Source organism: Sarcophilus harrisii, chromosome 5, assembly GCF_902635505.1.
Source record: "Sarcophilus harrisii chromosome 5, mSarHar1.11, whole genome shotgun sequence".
NCBI lineage: Eukaryota > Metazoa > Chordata > Mammalia > Dasyuromorphia > Dasyuridae > Sarcophilus > Sarcophilus harrisii.
Window position 1 is genome coordinate 117,472,023 of NC_045430.1, and position 19,406 is coordinate 117,491,428.

The 19,406-nt window shown below is 33.6% G+C and overlaps 2 long non-coding RNA genes across 4 annotated transcripts in view; one reads left to right on the forward strand and one right to left on the reverse strand.

The window, feature by feature from the left end:
• The window catches only part of LOC116419662, an 88,094-nt gene extending 80,791 nt beyond the window's left edge, over positions 1–7,303 (reverse strand). For both annotated transcript variants that reach the window (XR_004229935.1, XR_004229936.1), the window contains exons 1-2: positions 7,200–7,303; positions 6,976–7,090 (exon numbers count right to left, since the gene is read on the reverse strand). This is a non-coding gene — a long non-coding RNA (uncharacterized LOC116419662). The remainder of the gene's footprint in view (positions 1–6,975; positions 7,091–7,199) is intronic.
• A 168-nt stretch (positions 7,304–7,471) lies between these two features.
• The window catches only part of LOC116419663, a 168,585-nt gene continuing 156,650 nt past the window's right edge, over positions 7,472–19,406 (forward strand). For both annotated transcript variants that reach the window (XR_004229937.1, XR_004229938.1), the window contains exon 1: positions 7,472–7,557. This is a non-coding gene — a long non-coding RNA (uncharacterized LOC116419663). The remainder of the gene's footprint in view (positions 7,558–19,406) is intronic.

A 19,406-nucleotide genomic window follows, 5' to 3' on the forward strand; every position in this document is an offset into this window, starting at 1 on the left:
CAGGGAGAAGACAAAGAAGGGATTTTTAGAGGGAACCCTACTTCCATCAGCTCTAGGTTAAAGAGAGAATAGCATATACATTTAAAAGGGAATAAAAGTTTTCTAAATTTACAGAGAAATAAGAGGCTAAGGGAATAGGATTAACAGGAATGGGATAAGGTGTGTAAATTAATGGGAATGAAATAAAGAGGGAATAACATATAGAAACAAAAGAGCATGGGGAAATGGTCAGGGAGAAAAATCAGGGAGCTATTTTGGGGAAGTGAAATAGGTTAAGCAATAATAGGGCAAGGTACCAGGTAGTAAAGCACAGGAATCAGGAGGGATAGGATGTAAAAGTTACACACAAGCACAAAGATCAGGAGTGGTATTTTTTAATGTAAAAAAACAAAAGCCAGGATAATATTTATGATCTCAAAGTTAAACCTAAATAAACTTAATCAAAAGGGAGAAACAGAGAAATTACAGTGTATGCCTATATTAATCAATATTATTTTCAACTATTTAAAATAACTAAACAGTATAAGGTTGGAATATCTGCTGTGGTATATGATATATAACCTCTAGTGGTACAGTAGATAGAATGCTGGACCTGAAGTCAGGAAGTCAGGAAAGCTCATTCTCCTGAGTTCAAATCTGGCCCAAGACACTGACAAATAAAGTGATCTTGGACAAGACTTAGCCCTATTTGCCTCAGTTTTCTCACCTATAAAATGAGGTGGAGAAGGAAATAGCGATTTTAATATTTTTGCCAAGAAAACCCCAAAACTTGGACATGACTGAAAAATGACTGAACAACAGTTGCCCCCATAAACGTGTATTATTTCCTATAAACTTCACAATAATCCAGTGTTTTGCCATATTATATTTTTTCAATTTTATAGATAAGGAAACAGAATAAGAGAAGCTTATTGGTTTGCCCGAGATCATAAGCTAGTCAGTGCCTTAGCTAGGATTCAAATTTGAATCCTCTGTTTCCAAATCTAAGTGTTCTTTACACTACATTATGCTCAGTCTTCATATGGATAGAAAAAAAAAATGACTTCTTTTTTAAGCTTCTTGACCCTGATGAGATCCTTTAGTGATGATCAGGAGCTGGAACTGTTGAATTTCAGATATAGATTGGAGAGCTTCCTTCCTAACTTCAGTAAAATAGCTCAGAGTTTGGCTCTCACTTTTAAATACTACGCAGATGGCACTGAACCCCAGCCAAACTGGCGGCAACTTGATTCCCTCTGGTGAGTGCTGGTGGGGTGTCTACAGGATGGCATTCACTTCTCTCCTTTCTCTCTCTCTCTCTCTCTCTCTCTCTCTCTCTTTCTCTCTCTCTCTCTTTCTCTCTTTCTCTCTGTCTCTCCCTCTTGTCTCTCTCTCTCCCCCCTTAAATTTAGCACCCTTTCCTTAAAAGCAGGTCCAACATAATAAAATCATTGGTTTCCTACCTGAACATCTACTTCTATTAACTATCTCATCTTTTGGAAGATTTCATTTCAGTGCTAGTTCAATGGTTTTTTTTTCTTTTATGATTCCCCACTGATAGGAGAGAAAATGTATGGAAAGGGAGATCTAAGGAACTTCCTATGGGTTTAGAGCAGAGAGAAGAAAGGACACTCAATGCCAGTTGTGAAAGAAGCTCATAAATGCTGATAGGGACGTTAAAGAAGTTTCACTAAATTTGGAACTTGTTTTCATGAACTAAAAAAAAAAAAATAACTACATAGAGTTTTTAAGAGGGAACTTTTTTTGGGTTTGATTTATTGTTGCTGTGTCTTATTTTGTTAGATATCCATTTGGTACAGAGAAAATTTGCAAACCTAGTGAAATGTTAATTACAATAAATACAAATGACCCATACAGAGATACTAAACCAAGGGAGTTAGAGTGAAAATTCCTATGCATGTGTGTCTTAAGTTACTTGGTCTTTATATTCACAGTGAAAATATAATGGAGGTCTATAGAAGTGTCCTAATTTCCTTGAGTTATCAATCTCCTTTCTCTTTAATTTTCACTCCATTTGATACCTACAAATGTGCTCAGGTTTTCCCCAGTCATTATAAAAAAGACATATTGGTGAATATATCCAGTTCTGTGAGTATATAAACATGCTTGGGTTGTCCCAAGTCTCCCCCTCTTTTAAAAGACATATTAGGAAAAAATAGGACAATTTGACTTTATGTCCCTTTGGTTTCAGAGTCAAATTTTAATAAAGAAGCACTTACCTTCATTGCCTTAGTCTCCTCACTTTCCATTCATTTTTTAATCCATCCTAGTCTGGCTTTTAACTCTATGATTCATCTAAAATTGTTCTCTCCAAAGTTGCCAGTGATCTTTTTATTGTTAAATCTAGTAGTCTTTTCTCATCCCTCCTTCCTCCTGATCTTTCTGAAACTTTTTATATTATCAATCACTCCTTCCTCCTGGAGACTCTTTCCTCTCTTGGCTTCTTATCTTTTGTTTTTTCTTAACTTTCTGACTTTGCCAAATGAATCCACTATGGATTTCTTATCTAATATCAAGAGAGATCTTGCTGAGCTACAGCAATCTTTCAATTGTTCTCTGCTTTAATTTCATTCATACTCCCCATAATTCCTGTCCCAAGGTGTTCTTTCTTCAAGCTACCTATACCACCTTCCAGCTCTCTTCCTTTCAATAGACCTTGATTTCTAATTAGTGATGGACTATCCTTAGGGATACTGTTCTGACTGCTTTCTTTCAGCCTCCTTTGCTAAATCGCCATCTTTTTTACTGCCTTCTAACTGGAAGTGTTCTCTGGGCCCCTTTCTCTTATCTCTCTATGCTTTCTCTTAGAAATCCCAGTTGCCATGTTTTCAATTATTTTCTTTATGAAAATAATTCCCAGCTCACGATATATGGAATTCGTCTCTTTCCTGATAGCCAGTCCTACATTACTAACTGCCTACTGTGTTTTTGTCCTATAGTCATCTCAAACTCAATGGTTAAATGTTCAAATTGAATTTTTCACTCAAACCTATCTTTCTTCATAACTTTCTTCTCTCTATTGAAGGTACAACTATATTTCCAGTCACCCACATTGCTAACCTCAAATTCATATTGAACTCTTTAATTATTAGTAATTATTTCCCCACATTTCTCTACTTTTCTAATTCCTCTTCTTTCGAAAGGACATTGCCTTTATTCAGGTCTTTATTACCTCTCACCAGACTACTGTAATAATTGCCACAATTATGCCCTGCCACAAACCTCCCCTTTATTCTAAAAAGCTCCCAAATTGATATTCCTAAAACATGGATCTGATCATATCATTCCCCTGTTTAAAAGACTCCAGTTTCTCCTTCTGGCCTTTTGGGGGGAAATGCATATTGTTTTCTTCTTTATATTCTACATTTCAGCCCAACTGGTCAATTTTGCTATTTCTTGCACAGAATATTTCACCTCCCATTTCTGTGCCTTGTATTCTTATTCACTTTAGCCTCCCTATGTTCAATTAAAGCTCAGTTTAAATGGCACTTCTATGCAAGGCTTTTCCTGATCCCCTAAGTTGCTTGTACCCCCTGAAAAAGGAATGTTAAATAATTTAGTTGAGAAAAAAGCTCAGAAAAGTGTAATGATTACTGTCTTTAGGAATAATGGTGATCAATTGTTTTTTTTTTTTTAATAAAGAAAATGGTGACCAATTATTTTAGATAGCCATGGAAAATTGAACACATTTTAGTTTTTAAGTGAAATTTTTAAAGTAAAATTTTGATTAGATATAACAACAAAAAAATCAAGGTGATATACTTTTATGGACAATTTATATATGTATATAATTTATTAATATTTTTCTTTATATATCCATATACACATATTTCAATCCCGGCTCCCTCTTTCTAGTAGAATCTAATAAGATCTTTTAAGCATAGGGACTTTTTCATTTTTGTCTCTATATTCCCAGCACATAACACAATTCCTAATGTTTAGGAGGTATTAAATAAATGCTTATTTGAATGCATGAATGGATTATCATGGAATGTTGAACTCAGAACCAAGAAGACATGAATTAATATCCCGTCATTGATATTTATGAGCTGTGTGACCCTCAGCAAGTTACTTAAAATCTCTGAACTATAATTCCTTCATATGTAAAATGGCTTGGATCAAATGGCCTCTGAAATCCCTTCTTAATATATATTTTTAATGTGAGATCCTACATTGGTCTTTCATTCTCTGAACAATTGGATAATATTCTAGCACACTGACCCAAAGTAAGGTCATTAGAGCTATTCTTACAGCAATTTTTGTATCTGAGGTACAAGGACAAATGCAGGAATAGGAATGGAAGAGAAGAGAAAATATGTTCTTCTAGAATACCAAGAGGACACTGACAAGGAGGCTGAAGATAGTGGTGTGTGACAGGAAAACTTACCTGGATTCCTTTAGACCAGGTGTTCCCAAACCTTTTCCATCCTAGTACTTACTCCCTCTCTTTCAGAAGGAAGGAAGGAAACATGTATTTATTTACCAGATAGATGCTTTATATTTTACTATGTGCTTTGCAAATATCTCAGTTTCTCCACACTTTGGAAGATAGGCTCTATTTTTCTCATTTTATAGTTGAAAAAAAGACAGAGATTAAGTAACATGCCCAGAAATACATAGCTAGTAAATATATGTCTAAAGTTGAATTTAACCTCAGGTTTTCTTGACTCCAAGTCCAGAGTTCTATCCACAGTATCACAGTAGCAGTCAACAATTTTTCCTGTGCCTACTATTCAATATGAAGTGCAATCATTTCTAGAATTTCCCATGCATATGGTATGCATATAAACATACAAGAAAAAGATGAATTAATTTTTCATAAAGAGAATTTTATTTGATGCATAACATTTTTTATTATTACAAAGTTGTTTCTCAAATCCATATTTCCCACTAGCTCTATTACTTTTTGCAATATGTCAATAGCATGACATAATTATTTAACAAATATTTCCTAAACTCCCTTGACAAGTTTCTTGTACCCCTGGGGAAATATTTCTGCATGGTTGGGAACACCTGTTCTCCACTAAGGGAGAATAATATATTCTCTACTCTTTACAATAAGGGAAAATAAGAGAGATCTTCCCATTTTGACAAATTACTTTTTCTAATTATGTGTCTATATTATTAGGGACAGAAAATTTTGACATCCTTTAAACTTTGGGATCCTGAAGGTGGGGAGCTACAGTCTTCTTATCCTAGTTATTGATCTTACATTCATAGATTTTCATGTCTATCTTTGACTCTGAGATAATCATATTTTCCATGTCTCTTCTTAAAGATCTTCATGTTTGTACCCAGTATTTCATATTACTATTCTATGACATTGATGTTTTTTGTTTTACATACCAAAATCTTGATTTTTAAAATTTAATTTAAATTTCAAAATTTGTTCTATCTTTCATGGATGCAGAAAACAAATAAACTTTCTTTATAAAAGTTTTTCATACCTTTGAATACCATAATCAAATCCATCCTTTCTACCTTCTTCTTTCCCCTTTTCCCTTCTCCCTCCCCCCCAGTCTAAATTATGTCAACTTTCATTCATTGAACCTATATTCAAACATTTTGAGAGGCAAATATAGCAAATATATGCAGAAAAGTGTATATAGTAGTGGAAGTGAAACCAAGTTCAGATAAGACACACAGTCCATTTTCCTTGAGTAATTTGCAATTTACTCAAAGATTTGTACTGAAGACCCCACACAAATACTGCTATTACTATTACTATTTGTTATTATTACTACTACCACTAGACATTGATATAGAACTTACTATGTGCCAGGCACTGTGTTATGCAGTTTACAGATATTATCAATGCATCCTTGCAGCATTGTTAATCCCATTTTGTAGATGAAGAAATTGAGACTAACAAGATTAAGTGAATTGCTTAGAACCATGGAGTTAGTATCTGAGGCTGCCTTTAAACTCAGTTCTTTCTACTCAGTAATCTGATCCCTCTAATGGCTGTGATATTAGGAATTACATGAAAATACATGAAATAGCTTCAAAACAAAGAGCCTGCTGTTCTAGGAGGAAGGTCATTACCAACTGGTGTGATCAGAGAAGGCTCTCTGGAGAAGATGGCATTTAATTTGGGCTCCAGGAGATAATAAGATTCAGCAGTTGAAGGGATGCATTCTAGGCAATGAGCACTTACTAAGGTATGAGAGTAGTGAGTGTATGTCTGGGAACCATGTCCTATTGCCAACTAAATTCAGTTGGCAACCATGAGCCCTTCATCTTCCAGGAAATGTGGAAAGAGTGATGAACCTGGCCTTTAGAAACCTGGGTTCACATTCCCGTCTCTGACATTTTCTAAGCTGTTATGGTGGGCAAAGCAATTAGTTCTCTAAACCTCGGTTTTCTTGTCTGTAAAATTATCTACCTACTTCAAAGGATTGTTTTGAGGAAAGCACTTTATAAATGTCAAAGTGCTGTATCAAGCTATTGTTTTAATTGTCCTTTTCTCTTTTTTTCCAGTTTACACTCATCTTTTTTTTTTTTTTTTTTTTTTTTTTTTTTTAAGAAGGGTAATATGTAGTAACAGAGACCAGAAACAGAAAATCAAGTTATTCTCTTTTGGGAGGATGAGGCAATGATCAAGTAAACTTTACTTTATCAAGTAAAACACAAATTAAACTCCTTTCTATATTTACTTATTTCCACATACAAAATGATGATATTGTAAATATTGCATGATAATAATATACATAATATGTATATTATTATCATGCAATATTTACAATATTATATTTAATTTACCATAAAAATCCTTAGAAGTATTAGGATAAATTTAAAAGCTATTGAAATGTCTACGTAATACAAGAAAACTTTGTAGTTGTATTTGTTAAACATACATAATCAAAATGAGAGGTACTAAATGAATGAATCATTCAATTTCAATCAAAATCAGTCTATCAATCTCATTATCCTAATTAGAAATCTAAACAGAATGTAAGATAAAGTGTAACTTACATTATTAGGAGGTCTTGGTTAGAATTCTCAATTCTTTATAAAGATATCGGTTTGGAATTCCTGAAAGTATTTCTAGGAAGAAAGACTTTTCTTTTGATCTTTGCAGTTTCCATATCTGGCAAAATAAAGCAATTGCAATTATAGTATCATTAACTAAAGTAAAATAAAACAACAACAACAAAAAGGAAATTCTTTTTGTATGGAGCTTTTAATGAAATTAGCACCAATTTTGGTTGTTTGTTGCTTTTTGTCCTCTTTCTGTAACTAAAAAGCCAAATCTTGGCCTGTGGCTTGACTCTAGTTTTTATGGAAAAGTTTCCAAGGTTGAATTTTCTGCAAATGACACCTAACATTACCTGGATCTAATTCATGCTGTTCATTTTACTGGTAACCAAGGGAGAGATTCCGCTGAAGTTATTAGCCCTCTGTTACACAATAATTCAGTAAGACTGGAAAATCTGTTATTTAGGAGATAATTTTAGTTTGCCGCTGAGGTTACAAGGCAATAAATGACTCTTTTCTGGATCCTTAGAGTTTACCCAGCACATTTATGGGGCTATTTGTTGCCCTGAGTACTTATGTGTAAGTTAAATTATCACTATGGTATCAAATTTACCTTTAAAATGTTTTTATAACTTTAAGGTTTTTTTCTTTTTCTTTTGCTAGAGCTCTATCTACACTTTAGCTCTATTTCCACTTTTTTCTCCTGTTCTTCCTCTATCTTTCTTCCCTTTCCACTTCCTTTTAGCTACTCCTTCTATAAAAGGTGGTTCAATTCTTTGTGTTTTTTCCCTCCACAGGAGGAAAAAAAAAAAGAAAAATACTATCAATAAAACATTTTTGGATATTATTATTTTTTATCAATTATTTGACTTTCATTGATTAAATTAGGGGTTTAAAATATTCATTTGTTCAGTTTTATTTCAGAGGAATATTCAATGTGTTATTTGAAAAGGTTTTCAAAAAACCAAAGTGTATTTAATTTTTTACCACTTAATATAATTTAATATACTAGATAGTTTTGTCTAACAGGGAAAATGGACAGTTAGGTCTTAATATCCATTTGAAAAATTTGATACTTTTAAACCTGAAATAGATATTAGATATTTCAAGGATAATAAAGAACAAAGAACATAAAATGCTCTTTAGTAATAGTGAGATAATAAATATATATACTTCAGTTCAAATGAAGAAAATGTATTATTTTGAAAAAATGTATTATTTGAAAAGATTTCCTTTTCCTTTTTTTGGGGGGGGGGTCTCATTGCTTTGATTCTTTTTTTTTTTTTGCCATGTTATCAATTTATTTCTCATTATGTTATTGATCATTTATTCCTCATTATCCACCTACTCCTTGTGAATGTTTGGCACATAATAAGCACTTATTGACTAATTGTCATTTATTTAGTGTATTTCTTATATGTATGTATGTATATGAGTATGTATTTATATATATATATTATTTGCAAGTATAATGCTTATTCAGATTTAGTTTTGCTTATATCACTTCCTAAAATAAGATACTAAAAAATCATGTACAAAAGACTAAACTGAATGATTCTCTTCCCATCAATCCTTTTTATTTGAGAAGATTAAGACTAACAGATTAGATACTCCTCACCATTTTTTCTCTGCAAATTGAAATTTCTCAGTATTTTTTACTGATCTTCTTCCCTTTGTCTCAGAAGAAAAACTTTCCCCCCAAATCTAACTCTTTATTTGAAGCCTTGATCCACTATCCTCTTCTTTCTTCAGGGACCTTATTTTATAAATTATCCTTTTATCTTAGATGTAAAGATCTCTCTCCCCCTATCTACTTTTCATTTGTCTACAAGATGATCAAGTCTTTTTTATTTTAAAACACACACAGACACACACACACACTCTAATCAAATCAAGCTTCCTTGCTACCTTGGTATTTCGTTGACCTACTAGCTCAGTTGTCATCTCTTTTGCTTCTTCACTCACTTACACTCCTCTTCCGTTTCCAGTTCAGCTTCCCTTTGCAGTTTACTGAAGCTTCTCCCTCTAAAGTCATCAATGATTTTTTAATTTTCAGATTGAATGATATTTCTACTTTCATCTTCTTTCAGTTTTCAGACTTCTCTGTGATACTGAAAATGATGAATTAACTCCTTGTTCTAGAAACTCCCTTTTCTTGGCTCCTATTTACATTGCACATCTCATATTTCTTTGGTTCATTCCTCCATTAATTATGTGCCAGACACTGTTCTAGATAAAAAATGATACTCTTTACTCTCAAGGATCTTATGTTCTATTTAGAAGAAACAATATATATGTAATTAAAATAAAAATATATACAAAGACATTTCTGGGAGAAAGACATTTACCACTGGAAGATTAGGATAGACATCCTGTAAGAGATTAGCTAAGCTTTGAGAGATGCTAGAGATTCTAGGTTGACATAAGGAAGAAAAGAATTTCAGGCAAAGTGGGGTAGAGGGAGTCAGAGAAAGCCTGGGCAAAAGCACAGCAGAGTAGAGTGTGTGATGGACAATAATATGCAACAATCCAGGAAATGTAGATTGAAACAATGGTGTGGGGACCTTTAAAAGTCAAATTGAGTAATTTGTATTTTATCCTAACTTCTAAGTAGATAAGTAACATGGTCAGACTTATGCTTTAGGAATATTAATTTAGCAGATATGTAAAGTACATATTGTAAAAAAGAATAATTGAGATTGAGAGAGATTATCATAGCCCAGATGAAAAGTGCTAAGAATTTAGACTGTGGTAGTGGATATGTCTCTGAATTGAGGGGGTTGGTCATGAGATTTATTGGGAGATTAGACTCAACAATGCATGTCATCATGATGTGAGGAATGAGGGAAAAGGGCAAAGACAATTAGGACTTCATGATTATAAATTTAGGTAATTTGAAGAATAGTAATTTGAAGAATTCTTCTCAAAAGAAATTGGTAAATTCAAAAAGAGGCAGTTTTCTGAAGAAGAAATCAAAGCTATAAATAGTCACATTAAAAAAAATGCTCTAAATCACTATTGATGAGAGAAATGTAAGTTGAACCAATTCTGAGGTATTACCTTACACCTATTAGATTGGCTAATATGATAGAAAAGGAAAATAACAAATGCTGAAGAGAATATAGAAAAAACAGGGATACTAAGGCATTGTTGGTGGAGTTGTGAACTTATCCAACCATTCTGGAGAACATTTTGAAGAGCAATTTAGAGACATGTTCAAAGTCTATAAAACCTTTGAGCTAGCAGTACAATTACTAGGTCTGTGTCTTAAAGAGATCAAAGAAAAGGGGAAAGTATCTGTTTGCATAAAAATATCTATAGCAGCTTGAGAGAAACTTTTTCTATTATATTCATAACTAATTATTAAATTCTAAGAAATTTTTTCTCCTCTGTTTTTCATTGAGATCTGACTCCTATGGAAAAGCACCTCTTGGGGAACATGCTTTTTGATCTTGGACCAGAAGCATCTGGCATTTACTTCTGTTTAGAGAATAAACAAAATCCAGTCTAGATGAGTTCTAGTCCCAAGGAAATAAGCCCTTGTCCTTGTAACCCTTCTTAGAGTTTAGGGTGATCCAATTCATGAAGGAGAAAACCAGAGTGGTCTTGATTGAGATGGATTCATATTGCTGCAGATGACTGACTTTTATGAGCAGGAGAAATTGAAGATGTCTAGCCCATTCATTAAATGTCCATCAATCAGGGTTGATTTTCAGTTGTCAAGGAAATTCCCTATTAAGAATTATTTAAAATTTTTAGGATTTTCATGTCTCTTGTCTTTAGTTATTGATTATTGATTATTTGGTTATTGAGAGAAACCACTGACCATCAATTTATTGATTATTAGCTAGTCTATTTAATACATTGGTTATTACCTAGAAACTTTGTCTCTCAGGTTTTTCATTCATCACAAGCTCTTTTTGTGATGACAAAGAATTGGAAATTGAAGAGATATCCATGAATTGGGGAATGGCTGAACAAGTTGTGATATATAATTACCATGGAATACTCTTATGCCATAAGAAATGACAAGGAGAACGGTTTCAGAAACACCTTATATGAACTGATGAAAAGTGAAATAAGCAGAATCGGGAGAACATTGTACACAGTAACAGCAGTATTGTAACAATGATTACCTGTGAAAGACAGCTATTCTAATGCAAGACAATTCCAAAGGATTCGTGATTTAAAATGCTATCTACCGCAGAGAGAAATCTAATGAAAGTGCAGGTGGAAGTATACTTTTCATCACTTTTTTTGTGATATGGCATAGAAATATGTTTTATGTGACTTGACAAATATTATTAATATTCAATTTCTTGCTTTCTTAAGGGTTGGGAGGAGGAGCATGAGGATATAGGGAAATCATACTCAAAATCTTTAAATGTAATTGGGAACCATTTAATGAAATAAATTAAAATCGAATTTTTTTTAAAACAACTTAAAAAAGGGAAAGAATAAGCTTGAAATGCCTATTGAAATGGCTATCCAGCCAGAAATGTACAATAAGCAGTTTGCAATATAGGACAAGAATTCAGGAGAGAGACTAGGGTTGGATATATAGACTAGAAAGTCATCTGTATGCATCTGATATTTGATAATTGGATCCATTGGAGTTAAAGAGATTGGTAGGGACAAAAGGGGGAGACAGACAGACACACACACACACAGGAGTGTCACAAAAATTCAGAAGATATTCTCAAGAGAAGTGTAGAATCAGCATTGTCAAGTCCTTGGCAAAATGGTAAAGGAGATTAAGACCTGAAAAATTCCCATCATCTTTGACAATTAAAAGATCACTGGTAATCTTGGAGACAGCAATTGGATGATGGTATTGGAAACATAATTGCAAGGAAGTGAGAAGTGGAAGGTGAGAAAATGAAAGCAACAAATATAGAAAACTTTTTCTAAAAGTTTGGCTATGAAAGCAAGCAGTGATATAGGATGAAAACTTTAGGAATTTAAAGCTTATAAAGGATTTGTGCTTGTTTTTAGAATAGGGAAGAATTTGGGTATTTGTAAGCAATAGAGAAGGAGTCAGTGGATAAGATGTACAATGCCTTCTTTTCTTTTTTCTTTATACTCTCTCACTTGGTGGTCTTCTATATTCTCACTGTTTCAACTATTACAGTCTATGCAGATGACTCCCTAATCTATCTCTTTCCCTCTCTTTCCAAACCTCCAGACTTACACTTCCATCTGTTTCCTGAATAATATCTCCATCTGCACTTCAAACTTAACATTACTGAAAACATACTATTATCTTTCACCCTCAAAACTGCTCTTCCTCCTGACTTTCTTGTTTCTGCTGTTACCATTATCTTCCTAGTTGCCTATGCTTGAAACCTTATTGTCAATCTGTAACTTTACCCTCCTTCTCACTTTCTATGTCCATTCATTTACTAAGTCCTTTCATTTCTTTGTCTGAAATAAAACATATGACCTCTTCATTGACTTCATTTTCTCTTCCACCATCCTAGTCCATCCTCTTATTATGTTTCATTTGGACCATTCAGTACTCCCTACTCTTAATTTTTATCTTCTGCAGATTATATTATGCACTCCTGCTGGTATAACATTTCTAAAGTTCAACTCAGTTTAGCTCACTCCATACTTAATTTTTTATCTATCTATCTATCTATCTACCTACCTACCTACCTACCTACCTATCTATCTTTAGAATCTTTCAGTAGCTCCCCATTACTAGTTGAATAAAGAGCAAACTGCTTTGTTATACATTTTGAATTATCTATGATGTTCTTCTAATCTATTTCATTTCACATAAATCCCCTTCACTTAACTGAAGTCATTCCTTGAATATAGACCACTTGAGTTCCAAATTACCAAAAATATTTATTCCTTGGATAAATTAGAATTTTAGTTTAGCTGTGCAACTTTACTGTTACTGTTCTATCTACTTGGAGCATTTTTCCTGACAATTTCTAATCTGTATTTCAATACTTAATTTAAATGTCACCTATTCCATGAAACCTTTCTCCATCTTATTGGGAAAGAATGGGGGAAGGGAGGAAGGATGAAAGAGAGAACTCATTCCTCTGCATTTCCCTTGTCACTTTGTACTTTTTTCTTCTATCACATTTTATAGACATTCCTCTGTGTATGTGTGTGTGTGTGTGTGTGTGTGTGTGTGTAGTTTTGCTAACCTATAACTATATAATTGATCATTCTTTTTACTAGTCTGTTGTTGAGTGAGTCATTATTTAGGATGCCATTTTAAAATGACCATTTTAAGTCTACACTGGTTTCTTATGCTCCATATATTAACTATTCTCTTATTGCATTAAATTGTAAAATGCTTATTTATGCTTTTTAAGATTTATTTAAAATTTCTAATTATGTAGTCTATTTTTTGTGCTGATAAATATATATATTCTTTAATATTCCCATTCAGAAGATATATAAGTCCTTGGCTCTAAATTCTCTAATAATGTGTAAAGTTCTGCTTTTTCCTTCATTTATCCTTCTTTATATTTTCCAGCTTTAAGATAGGAACAATTTTTGTGTTACTATCATTATGTAATTCAATTAATTTTTTCATTATTAATTTAGATGCTCTGCCATTTGATACATGTATTTAATAGGTATATTGGTTTATTGTCAGCAATTGCCTTAAGAAACTATTGGTGTAAAAGAATTTCTATTGCTGTTATGGATTTTATTTCTGTTCTGTTTGATAAAGATTGGAATCCCTGCTTTTTTTTTTTTTTAATTCATCAGAAGCATAGTAAACTTTATGCCAGACTCTTCATTTTTATTTAATATGCATCTTTACCTTTTAGGTATTTAATTCATATACAGCACATTCTTTGACTTTGATTTATTATGCTTTCTGTCATTTTCTTTTGCTTTATTGTATTGCTTCATCCTTCATGTTTAAAGTTATAATAGTTAGGGTTGTGGTTTTCTTCCCATCTGTTTCTTTAGTTTTTTTTTTTTTCCTTTTAAATAACTCTCCTTCCTTTTTTAAAGTTAGTCCCTTCTTGGCTCTTTCCTCACTACTCTGTTCCCATTTGCTTATTTTTTTGGATTATGTTCAAGTTACTAATTAATTTTTATTACTTTCATTTATTTAGTTGTTCCTTTTCCTCTTTTGTCTTTTTTCTGTCCTCACTCAATTAAGAATTTAGTTCCAAATGTTATTTTCCTTCCTTCCATTCAAATGCTCATTTTCATTTTTACTGTACCTTAAAACTTTTGATTTATTCTCTTTATTCCTCAGTATTGTGAATTTTATTTTCTTATTCACTATTGTTGTTGTTGTTCAGTCATGTACAACTCTTCTTGACCCTATTTGGAGTTTTCTTGGTAAAGATATTGAAATGGTTTGCTATTTTCTCTTCTTGCTCTTTTTACAGATGAGGAAACTGAGACAAACAGAGTTAAAAGATTTGCCCAGATTACACAGCTAGTGTGAAGCTGGATTTGAATTTATGAAGATGAGTCTTCTTTTTTCCTCAGTTATAGTCTTATTTGATTCATCTTTATTATTGCCAGATTCCTCATGGAGTTCAAAGCTCCTGAAGTATCTGTTTTGAGATTCTTGTAACTAATTTCTTTGTTGATCTTGTCCTCCCTCCCTCAATCCCCTTTTTCCATCTCTGCCTCTCTTTCAGAAATATTACTTTGCTGAAGAAACAGTGTTGGACAGAAGCAGTATGGTAGAAATTTTTTTTTCTTTTTTGTATTTAAAATTTTATTTTATTTTATTTTTTAATAGCCTTTTATTTACAGGATATATACATGGGTAACTTTACAGCATTAACAATTGCCAAACCTCTCGTTCCAATTTTTCACCTCTTACCCCCCCACCCCACCCCCTCCCCTAGATGGCAGGATGACCAGTAGATGTTAAATATAGTATGGTAGAAATTACCCTATGTGTGGGGTACACAACCCAGGCCTAAGCCTTGGCCCTCACCAAGGTCAGTTTCCTTTTCAGAAGTTGTCATCTTATCTCTGACTCTCCCAATTCTTGACACTAACATCTCCCTTCTCCTGTGGCAAGATGTTGCCTGAGGTAAATGTCTTCGAAAAGGTGATTCCTAAAGTAAAAACTCCTACCAAACTACATTCATGATGAAGTTATCATTTTCACAAAAGGCAGTTACTTCCTCCTCTGTCAGCGTGCTCTTTAACAGGGTTGCTATTATTAATCTACCCACTCTTAAGAATATTTCTATGATTGCAAATTAAGGTAATTACAGTCTAGTCCAACATAAAATTCTTGCATTTTTTAACTCCCAATGACCTCTCCCTCTGGAAGGAGCTCCCTTCATCTCAATTCCTTCTTTCTTTCACCTTATCCTTTCTCTTACAGTCTTTTCCATAATCATCATTTCTTCCTCTTCCCCTGTGAAATTGATAGGGGTGTATCATTGTTTTCTATGTGCCTTCATTTTATGCAACATCCCTCTGCAACTCTATTCTATAAAAGACAATGATTTACCTGGAGAAGGAGTTTCAGGAGATTTAGTCTATGAAGCTCCCAATTTCCTACTATTTCCATAGTTCTTATATTTCACATAAATTGTTAATTTATTTCTCTGCTACTTATCTATTTCTTCCATCATTCAATTGGTGGTTAGTTTTTTAAATTCCTCCTTTTCTCCTCCAATATATTATTTTTATAATTTTTTCCATGCCATTTTTCTAAGAAATATTTTTGTTTTCATAATTTTCTTTCTTTCAAATCTATTCTGAATTTTATTTTTTGATACCTCTATTAGTTTTTCTTTATTCTCTCACTGTGTTCCTCATGAATATAAAGTTTGACCTTGTAACTTTTGATGTCTAACTAAGCTCTCAGTACTCCAGAGCTCCCACTTCCGCTGCCTTGATGGTCCATTAAAACAAATTCTTCACATCTATCCATTCTTCCAGGGAAAGTCACATACTTAGTGTAGATACCACTCTCCTCCCCACCCTATCCCAATTTACCAACAGGTTTGATTCCTCTGTATTCCTCAGAGTAAGAAAGTGTGTGCCTTTTCTACGAGCAGCAAATGTCCCTGAAAGGAGAGATAATGGAAGCTGACAACAACGTCCTATTCAACATTGCTTCCCTCACAATTTAGTATTTCTAAGAATGATATAGCAGGGAAAAAAAGAAGAGAGAATGGGGTAATATTTATAAAGGCAATAAAATAGAAATTGATTAGAAGAGGGAATTCAGAACATGGACATCAAAGACTCCAAGGTCGTCTATTGTATTTAAAGCCACCACTAGTTATCTTAACATTTGTCTTTTCACTGGACTCAGATCACATTAACTCACTTAAATCCAATTTACAAGTGAGTAAAAAGATATCACCCATATTATTTTGCTATTTTTATCTTTCTCAAATTTCTGTGGTGACAGGCAAGTAACAAAGCAACAGGTACAAATACTTTGGGAATGATAGTCACCATCCTGCCCACAAGCAGCTCAGTCTTTTCACTGGACTGAAGCAGGAGCGGCATTTGGCAGCTTCCTGGGTATCAGAGTAGTCTTTTAAAGAATCCTACAACTTACCTCCTGGCATGAGGAAGTAGCTAGAAGAGGTACCCTAAAAATTGTCTGTTTCATTTAACCTAACCTTGGCCTGCTTATTGTGGCAGGTACTTATCCTGTGATTGAAACACAAAAATTTGTAGAAAACCTTTTGTATAGTAGCTCAAAAGAAACGTAAATTGTGCAAATTAAGAGACAACTCCATTCCAAATATTTATCTTTTCTATTCTTGTCCAACCTGTGGTAGAACCTTCTGAACTTGTATTAGTTTGATCAGCCATAGTTGGACACACTGAACTATTACTCCAACATGGTGATATAATTTTGGTCCTGCTCAAGCATAAAGAACAACCAAAACATTGGACTTATTTTTTTAAAAAAGATAAAATTTTGTTATGTATAGGGGAAAAGTATTTGGATGTGATTTGGTTCATGGGTCAGCAAAATAATGAAGATCATTAACATGTTTCGTTTATGATTTGTTTCAGTTTAATTCTCTGGTTAATAGCTTTATTATTATTATAACTTTTGTTTTTGCTGTTGAGCTCAAAGAAAGATAATTCCATTGATATTACAATGAATTTTCACCAAAAAGGGTAGCTGATTAGTATAACACATAAAGTGGAGAGACACAAATAGGAAAACAACTGCATTTTGAATTCTAAACATTCTGTAATAGATTTGAAATTCGTTCACTGGTTGGTTGGTCTCACTGAGTTATTTTAACCTGAAGAAATCTAGCTTTTGGAATCCTTGAAGAGGCTAATTACCTGGTTAGAAGGGGTCTGAACATATTCCCTCTCTTGATCAAAACTGTGAATTAATTTGATTCTATACAAATAATATTTATCAAGTACTATGTACTCAGCATTGTGCTAAGTGGTTGAGTACAGGAGATAAGTGGTGGTCTGAGGTTGAGTGCTGGCTAGGCTACAGAGGGAGGTTTTTCAGCCTTCATTTTTATAATTGCTCCATGGGCTTGGTCCTTTTTAGAAAATACTCTGGTTTATTTAGGAAAGCCATCTTTCTATGTATTCAGAGAGATGTGGGCAGACAGTTAAGCAAAGAAGAAAGCTAAATGTACATTGACTAAAATAAAGGTTGTTGGTTTCAGCTAAAAATCCTCTGGAGCAATAATAAACAGAATGACTTCTGCTTGAATTATCACTTCAAGTAAGGAGAGTACTTGCCTATAGCTGCTATCCTTTCATATTTTACTAGCTGGCCCTTACCTACTATAGAGCAACCTATAGGTTTATTTCTCATCGTGTAGCTACATTTGCTGACATGGGTAGTAAGTATGCCTGCTGTTGGAAGCATGTCCTGCCATGTGACTCATCTTCATTTGTCATTTTATTTTATTTTAATTTTTATTTATTTCATTTTTAAATTTAAAAATGATTTATTTCATTTTAATTCTTATTTATTTCAAGTCAAAATGTGTGGCTATAATGAAATAAACTCCAAGGTAACTGAGATATCTGGGCAGCTAGGTGATATATCATTAGGCCTGGAATCCCAGAAACCTGAGTTCAAATCCAGCCTCAGACATTTACTATTATGTGACCTTGGGCAACTCACATGACCTTGTGTATCTCAGTTTCCCCATCTGTAAAATGAGCTGGAGAAGGAAATGGCAAACCACTTCAGTAGTTTTGCTAAGAAAACTCAAATGAGGTTATAAAGAATTGGATGTGACTGAAAATGGCTTAGCAACAGTTCAGATATCAGTGAACCGTTGTGCTATTCCCTAAAAGAACTATGACTCAAATCAAGCATTTAATAAGCTTTATTATGAATCAGGCTTAAACAACAAGAAAAACTTCCCTTTAACTGAAATCTTTCTATAGTTACAAGATATAGCTTCCTTTGTAGATAATAAATTACTCTGGTGCAGAAAGCCAGTCAATCTTTATCATATAACTCTAGACATAATTCAGAAGCAAACCCACGCCACAGCTAGCTTTCAGTTAGTCTTTGGCAGCAGCTAGATGGCCTAGTGGTTAAAATGCTGGGCCCAAAGTTAGGAAAAACCTGAATTCAAATTTGACCTTACTAGCTATGTGATTTTGGACAAGTCACACAACTTCCGTGTTCCTTAGCTTCTTCATCTGTCAAATGGGGGTAATGATGAGGTCCTGAATGGTGAATGTGGGAGCCAGAAGCATTGATAAAAATTGTTCCCTGGAAGGAAGAAGGCTCTGATAAGATAAGTTATGAATTATATAAGTGATATGCTATATAAGATAAGAGATAAGTTTAGTTTTGTGGTCCCTAACTCTGTAGAGGTAATCCAGTCAGAAATACATGTCAAGTTATGGGGGGCTAAATTTTCCCCATAGAACAGCTTACAGCCTGTATCATGGCCACTGTACTTCTTAGGCTCAGTCTGCCATGGTACTGTGGCTCTTTCCCCTTACCCCTCTGCCATGCCATGTGGTGCCTCTTAACCCCATGATGCCTTGTGATATCTCTCCTCTCTGACCCCCTCCTTTCAGCTAAGTCTTTTAGGGTGCTTTCAGGATTTAGCTTGCCTTCAAAGGGAATACCCCAACTTCATGGGGTGTTTCCTTTCTCCTGTATTAATTATCAAAACCCCTTTCTATTCTCTCCCAACTCTATTTCATATTTACCATTTCTGGGGTCTATTGTCTCTCTTTATTTTGTCTGTAACCTCCTCTCCTAAATAAACCTGCCTTTTGCCAAAGAGAATGGCCATTATGAATTCTTCACATGAGCAGACCCCAATATTTGATGCTTACCATAATGATAATGCCATATCATTATAATGGTAAGTACCTCCTCAGGTTATTGTCTGGATAAAACAAAATATTTAAATTTTAAATCACTATATAAATGTTAGCTCTTATTTATTGCATTAAATTGAAATGCAATTCTGACCAAGATGGGAAACAGA